The following is a 19,609-nucleotide window of genomic DNA, read 5'->3' on the forward strand; positions in this document are numbered from 1 at the left end:
AGATATGTAATTTAATATTTGTGGTATTTTATGTTTTTATCCCCGAGTTACCTCACAGACTCACAGACTCCGTCATTCATCTGTAGTATATCAGAGAGAAAGTGTGACTTTCTGTTGTTGTTGTTGTGTAGCCAGCTCTTTGTCAGCTGTCCAAAGACGGGAGGGTCGCATGTCTAATCTGACAGTAAGTAACTCTGACAATATCAGGAATAAATAAACATGTTTGTGCACGTTTTCTTGTGAAAGAGCCCTGACATCACTTCAGGAGATGAGGGTTGAGGTGAGGAGGAAGAGGATGATATTTTATTAAGATACTGGCCTTGTTGTCTCTTTCCTTTGCATGTTCACTTTTTTTTAGTAAAAGAGACCATTCAAGCCTGCTCTGAATTTGTAATTACAAGCTAATCAATGCTAATCATTCCTTTTTTCTTAAATAACCTCAACAGAATGACTGACTATGTCTATAATGTCAAAATTGTTTGTTTTACTCGTGGATATGCATGCATGCTTATAATTTGGGTTTTTTGCCTGGTCAAAGGTATTTTTCGACTATTTAAGTGTAGTTGAGTAAAAAATAGACTAATGCTTTGTTTATTTTTGTGTGTGGGGGGGAGGGGATTTAATTGTCTCAGTGCTTGAAAAACTGTATTGTGCACATGAAATTAAAAGCACCTTTAGTTTAAGTAAGATCACGGATGCCAACCAACAACTTCCAAGTTATATTACAGTAAGTATTGAAACCACAACCCTTCCACCTCATACCTCTGATACACGGCCTCTGGCTGCGCTTTGTATGACAGAGACCCATAAAGCCTAAAGTACAGACAGCTAGTCCTTTTCAACTCAGCATTATGCCATAGGAATCATGCACCTGCTTTTAAGACTTCTTCCCCTCTCCTCTCTACTGGTCTCAGCCTGTATGTGTAGTGTCCGGCTGGGGGATGTGATAACTCAGCCTAAGCCCAGTCAAACCAACTTAATTCTCTCTGTGTCAGAGTAAAGCTTCAGAATCAGCCATTTTATGGTTAAAAAAAGCAGAATGTTCATTTGGCTTCCAGCAGCGAGGTGGGACATCATCTAAAGCCAAAAAGTCTCTCATGCTTGCTTTCCTTTGCTTTCATTATAAATATGCCATTGCCATTGGTCTTTGGTTTGGTGTATTTCTTTGGAGAAGTTCTTTCTCACTCTCTGGTTCTAAACTTTTTTCTTTCTTCTTCTCTTTCATTCCTTTGTTCTTGTTTCTCTCTCTTTTTCCAATATCAAATAAAATACATGAAATAGTGGATAAAGCTTTAGCATGCCTTTGCCAGCAGCCACCAGTCTGAATCATGCCTGCCCATCAAATAATAGTAAAATGAATTTTTCAGCATTTGATTTAGTCATGTCAAAAGGCCAATGAAATGAACCCCTGTGACACTAAATCCCTCTGTGCTAGGAAATTGGAACTAAATGTATTTAATATTAACAGGAGCTTTTAGAACACATCCCCAGACCCCAAATCCCTTTTTTTGTTCTCTTTGCAGCACTCTGCTTTGTAGAGTCAGAGGATGAGTTTCTTTTTTGATAGGCCCCGAATCTTTATCCTTTTCAAACCCCGGTATGACCCATTCAGCTTTATTACGAGGCAAATGTGGCAGCTTTAGAGTTTGCCTCAACAATAATCAAGTTACTACATATCTGCATTAAATAAACTCGTTCTCACGGAACAGTGTTGAATAATGCATAGACATTATTGTTGAATGTTAAAAACTGTGTTTCTTAACACACCAAATACCAACAAAGTAAACAACTGAAATCTATAGTTTTTCATTAAGTTATCAAGTCATTCAACCTCAATCTAAAAGCAAAGTATATATTTCAAGAGCTTTTTAGAGTGTAGAGCACTACTTTGACTGTAACTTAACATATTAAAAAGTTGCCTATGTCTTGGTAGTTCGTATATGCATCGATCCTTCTTCTTCCAGCCTAAGAAAAGAAGCCCAGACCTTCCCTTGGCCCCTCCCCTAGCTTGTCCGAGGGAACAGTTCAGAAGACGTGTCAGTGGGATTAAGGAGGTCCTCGAAGTATTCCTTCCACCACCCCAAAATATCCTCAGTTGAAGTCTGAAGCGCTCCACCCGCAAATTACACAGTGCAGGTAGAACACCAAATTTCCCCTCTTGAGCGGCCTGGCGGTTTGCGAGAATGTCTTCAAGGCAGTCTGAAAGTCTTTTTCCATGGCCTCTCTGAAATGGTAAATGGACTGATTCTTAAATAGTGCTATTCTACTCTCCCAGGGCACTTAATGCTCTTTATACAACATGCCACATTCACCCATTCACACAAGCACTTTCTTCTATACTTTTAAGTGTTTTCCAACTAACATTCATACTCCGATGAATGCATCAGAGGCAACTTGGGGTTAGTATCTTGCCCAGGGATATTTGGCATGCAGACTGGGGAAAGTCAGGGATCGAACCACCAACCACTCGAGTTTTTGCTTCAGCCACTGCCCAAGCACGTCCTGCTTGGCCTGTTGGTACCTACTGGCTGCCCCCAAAGTCTTGCAGGCTAGCCAAGCCCGATAGGACTCCTTCTTCAGCCTGATGGTTGCCTTCACCTCTGGTGTCCACGATCTGGTTCTGGGATTACCACCACAACAGGCACCAACCACCTTGCGGCCGCAGCTCAATGCAGCAGCTTAAGCAATGGAGATGCTGAACATGGTCCATTAAGCTCTGCCGGAGTTAAGATGTTGTGGACAGGGTCCTCTGTTAGGCATTCCCAGCACACCCTAACTATACGTTTAATGGCCCCAGGCCCATCCAATATCCTGCCTGCCACCTAATCTAACTCACCACCAGATGGTGATCAATTGACAGCTCACCCCACTGTCCAGAACATACAGCTGCCGATCTGATAATATGATTACAAAAGCAGTCATTGAACTGCAGCCTATGGTGTCCAGGTGCAATGTGCACTTATGGACACCCTTATGTTTGAACATTGTGTGGATTCCAGAAAGGCTGGGTACTTTGAACTGTCTTTTGTAAGGAGCAACCCTCTCGTCCACTGTGAAAAACGCCAACATTCAGGCAGCAACCCGAGAGGATACCAAGATACCCACCCCAGCCCACTACCTCTCCCCAAGGGCAACTCCAGACTGAGACAGAGTCCAGCCCTTCTCCAGGAGACTGGTTCCAGAGCCCAAGCAATGCTTTTGGGTGAGCCTGACTATATCTAGCCGGCACCTTTTAACCTCACACATTAGCTAAGGCTCCTTCCCCAACAAAGAGGTGACGTTTCCATGTCCCAGTTGCTAGTCTTGGTATCTGAGGATTAGTGCGCCTGGGTTTCCTCCCCTGGCTGCTGCAAGCAAGATCATCATAACAAATCGTTTTTGCCTCAGTATTAAAAAACAATGCATAGTAATATATAAATTTAATACACTACATGGATAAAATCCAAGCTCTTTTCCAAAGCCAAATTCTGAAATGTTAAAATTTCATTTGACTACAGGGCATGTTTTTTAACCTCACCATAAAATTACATCTACACTCAAATGAGCAGTGAATCTTGTCAAGTACAGAAGCACGTAGAATTAAAAAATCAAGTTCTTATTGGACACCATGTTCATTAGTGGCTAGTGTGATTGAATTATCTGAGACTACATTGTTGTTCAATAATTAGCTTATTAGCATGGAAACCACAGCACTGGAAGGCCAAGCAATCAGACCAACAATTAGCCATCAGCATAAAAACAGTGAGATTGGAACTGTGCCTCAATGGATGCTTATGACAATAGTGGTCAACTCATTTCCGTTACAATTAGTAAATAGCCTAAATTGATCTTACAGAAAAGAAATCATTGTGAATTACAAAAGCGCCTTTTTCTTTGTTGATGCTGCTGTGATCAATGAAACAGGTTAATTCAGATAGTTGAACATCCAGACTTTTTGGTTACAGCTGTCTTAGAAATTTTTAAACAGTCCTTTAGATCAAAAATGTACATCTAACATTCATAGTTATAATTAGGTTTTTTTATATTTAGATTTTAGGCTAATATATATTGAATGTTCAATTCAGCTGAATCCAGTTAAACCGTTCTCATTCACTCTTCACTTTAAAATATTCTGCATTGTGTAAACCACATTATTTGAAGTTGTACTCTTATCTTTTAGTTAAACATGTTATATTTAACACACAGAGATGAAATATATGATACATACATACATTTGATTTGTATTTTTAATTTTATTGTATTTTTCAAATAAAAAGTAAATCCTTTGTAACAGTACATGACACAAATGGCTGCTCAAACTTTGAGTTTTTCATTCCATTAAACTATGAGTCTTCATGCAAATGTATTCTCTAAAAAACAACTAGAAAGTACCCAAGACTTCTGTAAAGATTGTAAAGATTCAATTACTGCTATACTAAGTACTGTTGTAGCCAAGGCATTTACTTTGTCCAAAGATGGAAGAATTAAATGTAGATACTGCTTATGGAGCAGGCAGAGAAAGTCATGAAAAGATAGGACTACCAATCAGTCAAACAATCAACAACAACAACAACAACAACAAAAGTATTCCAATTTGAAGTTTTTGTAGATTCAACTTTTTTTGATATTTTAAAATGAAGCTTATGCGTAGCTTCAACGAGGAAGATCTGTAATCACTCATCTGCCTGCTTTCTTGGGTGTTCAGCTGCTTTCCTGTTTACATGTCTACCACTTTCCCACGCTGTCAGTCTCAAAATTGACATTATTCTAGTCCAGTCATCCCCCCCCCCACACACACACACACTTGAACCAATTAACCTCCGCTTCACATGGTTTAGAACTGTGCTGTCCATTATTCTCCCTTTCACACTCTCTTGTGCAACCTGCCTTGTCCCTATCTCCACCTCAAACACCTCAGCCAGAGCTGTGTTCAAGTCTTAGTCTTCATCTTCACCACCACCATCAGGTTCTATAATTTGGGGCTTCCTGTCCTACATCCTATCATCAATGGGATTCCTTTCTGCCATGATGGGTCATCAGAGTCTAATCCTCAAATATATTAACTTCTCTAATTCAATAAATCATATTCCATTCTTCCAAGTAAACTCGCTCCTTTTTGAAATGGGGATTGGTATTGCTTTTAGTGGTACATAACAGATGACTACAGCTGTTTTGCATCCTACTTTCTTTCAGATGATTTGGGGATATAAACTCATTCAGATATGATCATGGTTGGAGGATTCATCTGCCAAGGCAAAATACATCCTTTCTGCATAGAGGTATTTTTGTGTGTCTGTGGATGTTCAACTTGATACTTAAATATGCTCCATTAGGCAATAACGGGAAAAGAACAAGTTTTCCAGACAGGCAGGGGTTAAATTGGCCAGCATGATAGCAGTCTGCACCTTCACTTTATAATACTTCTGATCTGGTAGGCAGGTTATGCATATTACTGTCAAATGATTCAATGTTTTTTTTTTTTTTTGTGCTACAGTCTGACGTAACTTATTGTAATGGCATGGAGATACTTGCCCAGTAATAAGAAAATAATGGCATCCCATGGCCTTTTAAAACCTTTAAAACATTATCCTTTTTTGTCTCATCCTTGAGATGCCTTCATGAGGTAGATGTAAAAACAGTTTTTTGTGTTTTTGTTTGTTTGTTTTCTGGCAGGTAATTGTAAATGCAATGAACCCTTAGTTGCAAAACTAACAGAAGACTAATAAATTTTCTGGTGTACAATCTGTTTTGAAGTTTAGCTACAAAATGTTCCCTCTATGCATCATCAGGTACTCACCAGACATTTTTGTTATAAACATGTGTTTAAAGGTTTCAGAGAGTTCAGGATTATGAGAAAAATAGATGGACCATTTGCACTGTATGCACTGGAGAAAACCAGAACTCCAAACACCTTTACACACCAACACGAAAATCCTGCAAAGTTATTAAACATGTATTTGTTGGTTATTCAAAATGCCTGGGGAGTTGCACCACACAAACAAAATTTTGTGAATAAAATAGCATCCAAAGGCAGACCAATACCAGAAATGGCAGAGTGAAATTTACTTTCAGCTCCTTAGTGGAAAAATTGACCTTCACCTAATCTGGTATGTTCCCTGAAGCTCAAAACCCATTTTAAACTGAGTTTTCATTCACAAAAGACTGCAGTTATTGTGGACTGATATGTCAGTGAAATGTCAACTGTCATTAGCATCTTAGAAACCCAAACAGTTTACTCTCTGTCTTAGTTCTTGACACTAAATGTGATACTGTGATTACCTTTAAAAAGCAAGAAGACAAATAATTATACATGCAAAAAAGGACATATATATATATATATATGTAAACAAAACAGAACGAAGCATCTATTTATATCTTAAAATGTTCCTTGGGTTGTAAAAAAAAGTTCAGTCTTATATGCAAGTAATGTTTATAATGATTTTGTAGAGTCATCCAACGGGCAGTAGAGGGATTGATTGCCTCTTGGGTAGAGGATTACAGTCTTGTCTGCCTCCTACAGATTATTTGGGTTTGTTCTGCCATGACAAGATTACAGAGTGAAATTCATCACATATCAAATGACAGCAAAAGGTAGTAAACTGGGAAAAGCACACATAAGGCAAATGCTAAACCGCACAAAATATCTATGATGATATATCAAATATATATTTCACTGCATACGTAAAAACATTTCAGGAAAAGCCACACTGATTTTTTTTTGTCAAACCTCAGAAGGCAAGATCACTTCCATACTCCAAGTTTGGTGTGACTAAACGAAACAGGATTAATCCATCAGCCACTAGATTAAAATCTCCCATCTCAAGCTATGTAGGTTTCACCAAAAAAGCCACAACACATCAGGGCACTGATATAAGAGCATTAAGTTTGTCCTGTGATATCTGGCATCAGGATATTGGCTCAAGCCTCTAGGAATCAGGCTTGCCCTGGCACAAAGCAACAGTTTGAAAGCCTCATGCCACAGTTATGTTTGACATGTTGGTCATTGCCTAACATAGCCTAGTAACAATTACTGATGCTTCAACCCTATATCTGTTTCTAAAAGACAGGTCTCACAAACAAAAACAAAACAGTGCTTCGTGTTGAAGTGAGAATAGTAGAACCCCAAACAGGAAACAGTTTTCTGTAATACAGCTTGTCTTTTACAACTTTTGCAGCAACCTCTCTGTATGCGATCTGGAAATCCCTATACTTCTTCATTGATATATAATTTAAAAAGCCTCTAGGGACCTACCCAATCTCACATTCAAGCCTGAAGCTCAGCCGTGCCAGCCGCACCATCCATGCTACGTAAGCTGAAAAGACACCAATGCACACTGGGTGCCAGTACTTGTGATGTCATTTCTGGCAGGCCTAACCGATTGCTGGGGCAATAACACTGAGCATAAACTCCCTGCTAGGCATTGTTGCCATGTTCCTTGAGAGTTTCCTGACCTAATTTTGCTGGTAGAGGCAGTTGCTGCTGGAAGTGCCTTTTCCATGGAGGTGTTTACTTGATCTGAAGCAATATTACATGTAGTTACATATCATCTACATGAATGCCAGGATGTAGTTTCTCACATTATCTCACACACTGTAAAAGGTTTAACAAACTTTACTATGAAAATTCCTGCTTTTGCTTCTTCACAGATTTTTCCTAATGTTTCCCTTTTTATTAATAAAATCCCAAATAATGGAAACTGCATTTTTAAAAAGTACTTTAATCTTGAGAGATACCTGTATTTTATGGGAGTCTGCCAAGATCACTTTCATAGGAGAACACATCTTGTGAGGCTTCAGTCCACGGTTCTGTAGATGGTAAAACATCAGCTTATAATCAGCACACTATGTGCAGCTGCTGCTGCACAAATTGTACAAAAATGAAACAAAAAAAACTTTTGACAGTACAACAACAGCAAACAACACACTTTCCTGCAAAAAATGCATTATTCTTGAATAGAAAAAATATGAAATAATCTTACCAAACATGCCCTGAAATGCATGTTCCAGCAAAATGTTAAAGAGAATAACAAGACTGCCAGCAATTTATGTTCTTAGGAGCTCCAATGCTTAGGATATGGCTAAGGATGTTTCCAAATTAGCAATCCTCCACAGTGTAGGCCACATTTTAAGACAGCAAGACACTCATAAAACATAGCCCTAATTGCTCTGTCACATCAGATGCTATGTCCCCAATGTATTTTATTGTCCCCTATTAACATACCCAGAAGTTTGCAGTAACGTATTTCTCACTGGAACCTAAACAGCCCACAATAACATGAACAAGAGACGCAATTAATTTAAACACACCTCCCCTACAGATTCAAGGTGAAAACTCCTTTTAACAGAGGAGAGAAAAAGATAACCTCAGATTTATATGTATAAAAAATGTCCATTAATGGCTGATAGATTGATTTGCATAAATTAGCATTCCCCTCCCATTAGCAAGCATTATTTTTCCAGTATTTCTTTACACCCATGGGTTTTAGCCAGGACACAGGCAATAAATCTGTGATAAAGGTGCCATCAATTTGTGGACACCTCATGTAAAAGGACAATAACTAAGTTGGAAAAACAGTTTTGTAGTTGTCCACTGTGTCATTTCAATTCTCCAGAATGTAAGCTGTGTCCAATTTATATTGTGTGCTTTACCTTATGAGTTTAGAAGTGTTTTATTATTACAAAAAAAGCAAATGAACAAAAAAATGCAAGTGCTTTAAATAGCAAAAGAAAGAAAAGAGGTAGTCATTTTTTGTTTCTTTCAAATAATAACACATACAGTAAACAAAGTTATATGAATTCTGTTTCCCTGATTTTCAATCCTTGTCAGTTGCTTTTGTGCAGTGCAGTGAATCCCATTCATAGCTTCTGATTCATATCTAAAAGGGTAGTGACTGCCTAAAAATCCATTGAGTAAATACAAAAGGGTGGCGACAAATAGCAGTACCGGTCATCCATAAATATGTTGTCTCATAGGTGAATGTCATAAATGTAACTGAAGGTTAAATCCTAAAAGTAGAAGCCAATTATATACATGGAAACATGAAAACAATATACATGGAAATTTAAAGACCCGTTGTCATTTTAGGACAGAAACATGCATTAGAGGATCAACACAAGAAAAAAACAAGGGGAAAGGGAGTAAAAATTAGATTTAAATATTATCATTGACAATGATAGGTAGGTAGTGACTTTATTTTAATAAAAAAAATCCAATAAAAGCTTGTAAAAAAAAAACTAGAGAGATTTTTTTAAATTCTTTTTTCTCATCTCGTGGTCTATTTCTATGATGTAGTGACTTACAACAATAGCCAAGGGAAGGCTTTAAATCAGAACAGACAAATAAATAAAAAGTCTCCAGTCTCCAACTCATTGACCATGACATAATGGTGGTGTTCAAGCCAGACACTGTAGTGACTGCATAACTTTTAAATTTGTTGTTATTTCATTAATAGCCTGATGGGGGCAGGCAAGATCTTTTGAAGCATGCAGACTAGAAAGTAATTATTTCAGTATTTTATGTTAGATGCAGGAAAAAGAGTTCTAATTTATTAATTTATCGCTTATTTATACTATCCTGCTCTAATTTAACAAGTAAACACATAAATAAAATCACCAAAACACACAGCCTCATCAGTGAGTTACAATATTTATTTTTTAACTGTTATGTCATATACAGTAATTTATGTTATATGTAGTTTTTCTTTTTTTAAACACAGAAAGGAAATTGTTCTGGACATGTAAATATGTATGTGTATATACTGCATCAGTAATTGTTATGAACAATCCTTCCTCCCTTTGTTTATACAGTGAAGCAGTCATCAAATTCTATTTATCACCCAATACAGATATAGCCATTGTGATCAAATAAATATTTTGCAATTCATATTTTGAAATTATACAGTTTTGTTCTTTAGGCTGTTCAGCCAGCACATGTTCTTAAATGCTCTCACTAATTCCATGTTAGTGACGTCACTTTTATTCTCCCTCCTCAGAATAATAGTTCTTGCCACCTCTTCAACTATGCTTTTACCAGTTAGACAGTCATCAAAGAAGCAGAGACTTTCTTTTCCTTCTATTATAATTATTGATCTGTCATGTCCATTTCACAAAATGAAAAGACTGTGGAAATGTCATATGATTTGCCCAATAGGCACCTGTGGTGGAATAATTGAGGTGATTACACTTCCTGTTGCATCTGTGTAGATCTGTTAACCTTTTGTCAATGGGTGACTGTGTGTGTGTGTGTGTGTGTGTGTGTGTGTGTGTGTGTGTGTGTGTGTGTGTGTGTGTGTGTGTGTGTGTGTGGTCACACTGGTATCTAAAGGGCACCAGCCTAAGTTGCAGAGTACTGTTCTCTTCAGTGTTGTATAAAACAAAGGGGGAAAATCATACAATGATGTAATATCAAATGAGTTTAACATATATTATCATTTTTATTAAGAGATATGACTAAAAAGTGTATTACATCATTCTTTGAACTAAAGTTGATATGATATTAACTTGATTAATTTAGCATTTAATTACACAAACTGTAGTGATAAATTGGTGAAATATAGTTGAGACTGAATGTCATTACTGAAACTTTGTTGGTATTTGATTGTCAACCAAGGAACCAGTTGAAATTGATTTCTGCTCAATGGTGTTGCATGTCGAATGAGAACTTTGGGGAACATCAAAGCGATTACATTTTATTCCTGTGATGGGTTGCTTTTGTACCATCAAGTGTATCTATCTATATTGGTTTAAATGCCTCTGCCTCTAACAAACATGGAGATTCCATCCAATCAACCTAGAAATATTTGACAAAGTAAATGAATAGTTCAACCCACTGAAGTAGTTCATAATATTAATAATCCCTGCCTCATACATTCTGTTCCATACTAATCAATGCCACTGTTCAATCAATGATTGAGTGATTAAGTCTAATCCTCTGGGGACAATAATTTTCTATTGCCCATGAAAAAGTTGTGTATTTAGGTTTAGATCATGGTTACTAAACCTGAATGTGACAGTGGGTTTTTTCAATAGTGCTTTACTTCTTAGCACAATGCACTGCCATGGTAACTTATGCTGCAGACATGTGTGGTGTGAAACATTTTTGGCTACTGTCCAGATTTCCTTTTTTTGTGTGTGTATGTCACACTTTCATGTTTCAGATCATCAAACAAATTTAATTTGACAAAGATATTATACAAAGATAACACTAATAAATACAAAATGCAGTTTTCTAAATGAAGGTACTTATTATTAAGGGGAAAAGATTCAAACCGACATGGGCCTTACTGAAAAAGCAATAAGATAAATTATACGTTCGTGAGTTATAAGATAAATTAACTGTGATGTATCACATCTTTTGAAAAGCTGACTTTAATTTCCCTAGCCACACCCAGGCCTAATTACTGCCACACCTGTTCTCAATCACAAAATCATTTAGATAGGACCGGCCTGACAAAGATGAGTAGACCAAAAGATCCTTAAAAGCCAGACATCATGCCAAGATCCAAAGGAATTCAGGAACAATTGAGAAGCAAAGTAATTGAGATCTGTCAGTCTGGATAGATCTGGTTATACAGCCATTTCTAATGCTGTGGGAGTACAGCATCAGAACCCCAGTGAGAACCATTATCCACGAATGGTGGAAACATGGAACAGTGGTGAACCTTCCCAGGAGTAACTGGCCGAACAAAATCTCCCTAAGAGCACAGCAAAAAATCTTCCAAGTTCACAAAAGACCACAGAAAAACATCCAAACAACTGCATGCCTCACTTTCCTCAGTTAAAGTCAGTGTTCATGACTCCACCATAAGAAAGAGACTGGGCAAAAATGGCCTGCATGATGGAGTTCCAAGACGAAAACCACTGCTGAGGAAAAGGAACAGAAAACGCTTGTTAAAAGCCAGACATCATGCCAAGATCCAAAGGAATCATCAAGGTGTTTTGCCAGAAAACACCTTGATGATCCCCAAGACTTTTGAGAAAATACTGTGTGTGTCACTGTGTATGGCAGTGTTTTTCCGACAGGTTCATGTTTCGTCTCCTGGGTGGAGTTGACCTAGTTTCCTCCCTGGAGCCACACCTGGATCTCATTATCGTGGCAGTACTTAAGGCCAGCGCTGACTACTACTCCTTACCAGATCGTCTGCTACCCAGTTCAAGTCCATGAATCATTACTCACCTGTGCCCGTGGCTTTTCATAACCTGGTCGCTGGTCTGCTCGCAAAACCTCCGCCACAGACTCCAGTCTCATTCTGACCTGCCTGCCTCTCTGCCAACACATTTGGACTTATGAAATCGGATCCTATCCTTAACCCTCACCTGGACCAACACTGTCTTGCCCTCCCTCTCGTGACATGCCTCCATCTGCAACCAAAGTTTCTGTCTTCCGGCTCTCAATCTGCCTAATCATGTCAGCATCATGAATTGCTTCCTGGAACCCTGTTGCATAATCATCTCCATGACCCCCAAGTGCTTGGAGTCTGTATTCACAGTCATAGATCCCTGCTCTAGTTCTTATTTATAATTTTCTCTGTTTAGCCATAGTTTCTACGTTTTCTAAATAGTATTGTCGTACTGTTGTATATAGCCCCCCACGCACTCCCCTGTAAATAACTCCCCGCACATCTCATTAGTGCCTGTGCTCTCTAGTCATTGTAAATAAATTATTTCACTTCACGCTTTGAATATCTTTGTTCGAATCTGCACTTTGGGTCCACTCTGCCTGGCAGCCACACTGGCCCTGACAGTGTGGACTGACAAGACTTTTTGGAAGGGGTGTGTCCCATTACATTTGGCATAAAACTAACACAGCATTTCAAAAAAGGGAACATCATACCAACAGTAAAATATGATGGTGGCAGTGTGATGGCCTGGGACTGTTTTGTCACTTCAGGACCTGGAAGACTTGCTCTGCTAAATGGAACCATGAATTCTGCTCCCTACCAAAACATCCTGAAGGAGAATGTCCGGCCATCTGTTCATGATTTCAGGCTGAAGCGCACTTGGGTTCTGTAGCAGGACAATGATCTAAAACACACCAGCAAATCCACCAATGAATGGCTTAAGATAAACAAAAAGAAGACTTTGGAGTTGTCTAGTCAAAGCCCTGACCTCAGTCTGATTGAAATTCTGTTGCATGACCGTAATGCCAGGATTACAAGGCTGGACTCAAGTGCAGGACTCAGAACTGTGCAAACAGAACAGGGATTATTCAAAAAACCAGGTGGAATATTTACATATGTACACTGAGAGGGGGAATTGGGGTCCAGGGATTCCTAGGGTAGGTCCAGGGCTGGGGAAAAGACACTCCTCACACTCGTCTTTACTGCCTTCCCTGTGTCCACGGAAGGCAGGCTGGGGTCCAGGGAGGTCTGTGCAGGGGAGACGGAAAAACAACGATTAGCCAGAGAACCAGGTGGCACAAAGAGGAATACAATAGAGAACCAGGCTACACTAACTGAGAATAGTACAACAATCCAACGAGGAATAGCATTCCACCAAGACCTTAAATGGTGTCAGGGGCAATCAGCCAGAAGGAGCATCAGGTAAGTAGATGGTGAGGGGTCCGAGGAGGCACAGGTATCCAGACATCCCCCAAGGCGAAGAAGGTGAGTACAACAACCCGACCAGCCACTCGCTCTCTCTCTTTTTCTGCTGTCTTTCTCTCTCTCTCTCGCTTTCTTGCTGTCACGCCTCAAACTTCCCCCTCTTCTTAAACAACCAAATGTCATGTTGCCATATCATTTTTGATTGGTTGACATGGTAAATTTTTCCACCAACAAAGGGCAGGTTTTTTTGTTTTTTGGTCATAAGCAGAGAGTGCTTGCTAGCGCTGTCCTTAGATGTTAGACGTGACGAAATATTGAGGAAAAAACGTCGCGTATATATTGTTTATCATGACTCTGGTTTTACGTGGCCTATCAACACAATTTAAAAACTGGTATATATCACTTTGTTGCTTTGTCATCTTGAAGTGGTCATGTGATTGGCTTACCACGACTACTTTATTCTTCCTCAGTCAAACAGCAGCACTCTTGCGATTGTTTGCCCCTTAGCTCCAGGTGTTGTGCCAAAAAGTGATTGTCTGCTAGAAAGTGATTGCCGCCCGCGGGAGTGCGCACAGCTGCTTAAAGCTGTAGCGCCCAGATTACTTACAGCTACTTCCGTGCAACTGATATAAGATGTGGTAAGCTGAAGACAGCTTCAACCGTCTGTTTGTTGAAAAATAGTAACGCGACCGCACCGCATTTTCTTGTTAGTAACAGTAACGGCGTTGTAATGATAGAAGTAGCAATTAGTTCGTTTACTCGTTACTGAAAAAAGTAACACCACTAGTAACGCCGTTGTTCACATCACTGCTAACCAGTGTTGGGACTAACGCGTTATTAAGTAACGCGTTACAGTAACTACGTTATTATTGTGGTAACGAGCACGGTAACTAGTTATTATGCCAAAACCGGGAACGCGTTACTCGTTACTGGGATTTAGATAGGCTCGTTATTCGTTACTTCGTGTGGTGGCTATCGCGGAGCTTCCACAGATTCAATAACATTAGCAAGTGGTGGAAGCCAGCAAGTGGATGAAGAAAAAGGGAGGCAGGAGGAGAGACCCGAAGCGGCCGCCGGTCCGAGAGTGTCAGGTGAACTGAACTTCAGGTAAGAAGTTATGACCTGCAGTCTATCTGGGTCAGATATGAACCAAGTTTAGGTGGAGTTTATTTTCGTTATGCTGACTTTTTCGTACTGCGTGCTAGCTAGCATGACGGAGTTTCTATACAGCTGGGTGGGTGCTATGTTACTGATGTTGAACTTTATTTTGTTCATAAGGTTAATTATTAGAGTTGCCAACCGCCATGTAAAAAACGGAATCGTCTCGTATTCAGAGAAAATATTACGGGTTTCGTATTGAGGTGAAAAGGAACAGTTTCTCCCAGACTTCAGCTACAATGAAAAAGACACAAAGCTGGAGTTATTCTGTGTTTACGCCGCACAGCTGCCTCTTCTTCTCTCATCCTCTCACCCTCCCTCTCCTGTTTCTACTTCAATCATGAAACTGATCAATGATCAGCTGATTGGCTTTTCTCTCTTGTTTATTTATCGCCCACTTTGTTCCAGAAAGAGGAAACCAGCGGATGTCGCGGTAAACAACAGCAGCACTTTTAAGCTTGATCAGCTGTTGTTAGAATTTATTTAATATTAATTTCTAGTATCAGCTGATGTTGGCTGGAGCCACAGCTGTAAACCTGCTGGTTATGATATTGGTTTGGTTATGTGATGAGAGGGAAACATGAAGATGAAACCAGGAGATGTCCTTACTGAATCATCAGAGCTGTGATGGAGAAACAGGTTTACCTTTTAGGTGACATGAATGAGTTGAAGGGAAGTTATGAACTGTTTCTGAGAGACTAATAACATCAGGATCCTTTTCTAAGCAGCTGACAGCTGGTAACTGTGCAGGGGCGGGTCTAGCAAAGTGTTGCCAGGGGTCCATGTAGGGCATTAAAAGGGAAAGGGGGGCACAAAGAAATACTTTCTTATTTTCATTTAAAATGTCTCACTTTTAAAAAAATAATTATCTGAGTCTTGCAACAAACAATTGATAGATTGATACATATATACCATCAGAACAGTGTACATCACTGTCACAACAGTGTTTATTTTCATTCAAAGGCTTTATGATTTTTCCTATAATGGTGGGCCGGTCTCTAGTCAAAATGCCCAGGACGATTTTTTTGTCCCAGTCCAGCCCTGTATGCAGCTCATCTGCAGTCTGGTGTTACCTACATCTTCCTATTCAGAAGGCAGAATTTCCGAGTTCTGAGTACAATCGAAAGCACCACGACTGCAGTTTTTGTGTTGGATGTAAAAAGCAGGCTAGGATAGAATCAGGCGTGGGATTTCTCTTGTGGAAATGTGCACATTATTTTTTCCTTTCTATTGGTAGGTGGCACAGTGCACTTGTGGCAAGTAAGCAAGCTAGAAGACTGGCAATCTTGCCGGGTATCCAGTTACGGAAGCAACACATTAACAAGAGAATTCTGAGTAAAACCAAAGTTACTTTCCCTAGTAACTAGTTACTCTGAAAGTAACGAGTAACTTGAAGTAATTGAGTTACTTTTGATAGAAGTAACTAGTAATGTAACTAAGTTACTAATTTAAAGTAACTTACCCAACACTGCTGCTAACGACGTACAACAAGTAAGTTTGACTTACTTGTTGTACGTCGGAAACCACAGCACATTACGTTGAGTGTCCTCAGCGGCCAGAAGAGAGAAGGATGCGACATCGAGGATGTGGACAAGTGGGTGAAGAATTTGTCTGACAGACAGCTCACCCAAACAGAGAAAAACATCCTTGCTAAAGGGTTGAATTTTGCTGTCACGCCGAGACAAATCCCGCTAGTGGAACTGATCACAGCCACAGAAACAGCAATTCGAAACAACAATATTGCAGAAGTGGAAGCAGTGCAACTACGGACAAAAGTGTTGGCCTGTCTCAGCAATGCAAAGCCCCCAGCATCCAACATCACCATGGAGGAGGGGAAGGCACTCTCCTCACCTTAGTAATGACAACAACATTATCATCCTTCCTGCAGACAAGGGTAGGTGCACAGTATTGCTAAACCAGAAAGTCTATCATGAGAAAATTTTGTCACTGCTCAGTGACGAAAATACTTATGAGCCCCTGAAACAAGACCCAGGAAGTGACTACAGGAAGAGGATGATAGACTGCCTGAAGCAGTTAGAACAAGACAAGGCTATCGACCAGACCTCATACCACAGGCTATACCCAGGGGAATCTACACCAAGTCTGTATGCTTTACTGAAGATATATAAACAGGTTACACCTTTAAGACAGATTGTCTGTATGATCAACTTGGTCGGAAGCGTTGGAGGTAGTTCGTAAGAGATTACAGGATGACCCCAATCTCAGCAACAGGACCACTCTCAGCATTGACCAAGTGTTTTTGCTTTTGGAACTGTGTCTTCATTCCACCTACTTCACATACAAGGGTCAGTTCTATAGGCAGAAACATGGGTGTGCCATGGTTTCCCCAGTTTCATTCATCGTGGCCAGAGATGGGCAGTAACGCGTTACTTGTTAATCTGATTACTTTTTTCTAGTAACGAGTAAAGTAAGGGATTACTATTGTAAAACGGTAATCAGATTACCGTTACTTTCCCATAGGAACGCTGCGTTACTGCGTTACTAAAACCGTGATTTTTTTGCGGGAATGTCTCATGACACGTAAGCGAGTGCGACGTTCGTGACAACAGCTGTGTGCAGATTAACAATGGATAATATATCGAGTGCGGGAGAGAGTATGAGCATGCAGCGTTTAAAGCGTGGAAGTACTGACCTTACTTTGAGTTTGATTCCATAAAAAGTGACAAAAACATTAGTGTCCGTTGTGCGTGGGAATAAAACTTCTTTTTACAGCGAAAAAAAAACCCTAAACAAGCACCGAGTGTGCAACGACATAATGGGAAATTTACAGAGAAACTCACGGATTCTTCCACTGACTGCTGCGGCACACCTGCACCAGAGCACACCTCCACCTACCCTAGTCCTGCTTTACAGGTGAAAATAGAGCAACAGGACCGCTAATCTTTGATTTTATTTATTTTCTGCTGTGTTTTACTTGCATGTATTTGAAAGACTGAGTGTAAACACAAAAAATATTTTATTTTATGTGCTGGAATGTGCAGACAATAGGTTTAAATGTTAAACTAATTTCTTCAAGTCAGAGAATGTTGCATATAATTAAATTTTTGCTTGATGCATAAAGTTAAAAGATTAAAACTGATAAAACAAGTTTAAAAAAAAGAGACTTTTCCATTTGATTACATTTTGTATGATGGATTATGCAGAAACAGTAGAATTGGGCTGAAAGATCTATCGCTTTATCACCTATTCAGGTTGTAAATCGTGTTTTTAAAAAGTAACTAAGTAATTAATTACTTTTGAAAATAAGTAATAAGTAAAGTAACGGGATTACTTTTGGGGGGATGTAATCAGTAATTAGTTACTGATTACTTTTTTCAAGTAACTTGACCAACACTGATCGTGGCTAATTTGTATATGGAAGAAGAAGAAAAGAGGGCGTTGTTATCCTACACTGGAACACCACCTACACTACAACAGAGCGAACACCATTCCCACAGACACAGCGGCCAGGGAAGCAGAAGAACATCACATCAAGAAGGCCCTGAGTAAATGTGGTTATCCCAGCCGGACTTTTGTCAAAGCTGGGAAGGAGGCAAAAGAAAGCTCCAGGCAATCCAGGAGAGAAGGACAACCGCTGCCTAAGCGAAAACCTGTAGTGATCCCGTATGTGTCAGGAGTATCGGAACAGCTGAGATGCATTTTTTCTAAACACTGTGTGGCTTTTGAAGCACCAAAAATTGGTCCAACCCAAGGATCGGGTCCCCCGACACAAACAGAGTAACATAGTGTACGCTGTTAAGTGCCCAGGAGGATTGCCAGGATTTATACATCGGGGAAACCAAACAACCTTTGGCAAAGCGGATGGCACAACACAGAAGAGCTACCTCGTCAGGCCAGGACTCTGCAGTTTATTTACACCTACAGGCCAGTGGACACTCTTTTAATGATGAGGATGTACACATCCTGGACAGGGAGGAACACTGGTTAGAGAGCGGAGTCAAGGAGGCCTTTTACGTGAAAAGGGAAAGACCATCTCTGAATCGAGGAGGGGGCCTAAGGGTACATCTTTCACCATCTTCCAGGCTGTGATTGCAGCTGGGGATTGCTTGTGGTGAGCAGCAGATCAAAAGACTTAAGGGTTATTATTATCATTATTATGTAATATTATTATGTAATATTCAAAACTGAACTGTAAATGTTATCTTTTTCAATCATTTTTTCAAGGACGTAATTTTTTTAATCAGTGTTTTCATAAAAGCCTTTATGCATTTAATACTACTAGGGGGAACACACATGAGATTGAAGCTGGACAAGTTTGAAAATAAAAATGAATATCACTTTAGCAGGCTTCTAATTTGAAAAGATTCTCCACTCAGCTTTGCAGTTTCTAATATGATTGAAATGCGGCCAAGATGCTGCTCATTTTATATTTCCACTTGTTTCTCCACTTTTCCCCCGATACAAATGCATTTAAATCCGGCTCACCCGTCTAACTGTGTACTTGCCCTGTACCACTACACTTGCTGTCTTTGGAAAGTCTGCCCCTCTTCTTTTTTTCCACATAATCCAGTCATTAAGTCTGATGTCATTAGCCATTTCCAGGTCCAAACTCCACTACAGGTCCCAAAGTCAAACGAACACAGAGTTACAAACTGTCTAAATTCTTTCATCTTTAATAAAATGATCAGTGTGGCTGCTCTACCAGGTGTAACAATTACGTTTAAAATGCAGGCATCACCTGCACAAAGAGTAGTAAACGTCAGAGCAGCAGTAGCCCTGAACAGCTGATCACAACCAATACACAAAGAAAACCTACTGGAGCTCTCAATAGAAATTATTGTGAGTTGTGAATCTTTTTCCCTTCCTCAGCCACTACAACTGATTTTAGAGCTGCCCTGCACGCTGCATCCCACTTTAACACTTCTACCTATTCATTTTCTGTTTAGAGGCAAAGTCACTCTCTACAA

The 19,609-nt window shown here is 39.6% G+C and overlaps 1 pseudogene; it reads left to right on the forward strand.

The window, feature by feature from the left end:
• Nucleotides 1-13,484: 13,484 nt before the first annotated feature.
• On the forward strand, nucleotides 13,485-18,731 carry LOC146622551 (uncharacterized; annotated as a pseudogene).
• Nucleotides 18,732-19,609: the final 878 nt, after the last annotated feature.

This window comes from Diplotaxodon limnothrissa, linkage group LG11 (assembly GCF_057381915.1).
Source record: "Diplotaxodon limnothrissa isolate DT_005_m linkage group LG11, D_limnothrissa_male_GT1.1, whole genome shotgun sequence".
In the NCBI taxonomy this organism is placed as follows: Eukaryota; Metazoa; Chordata; class Actinopteri; order Cichliformes; family Cichlidae; genus Diplotaxodon; species Diplotaxodon limnothrissa.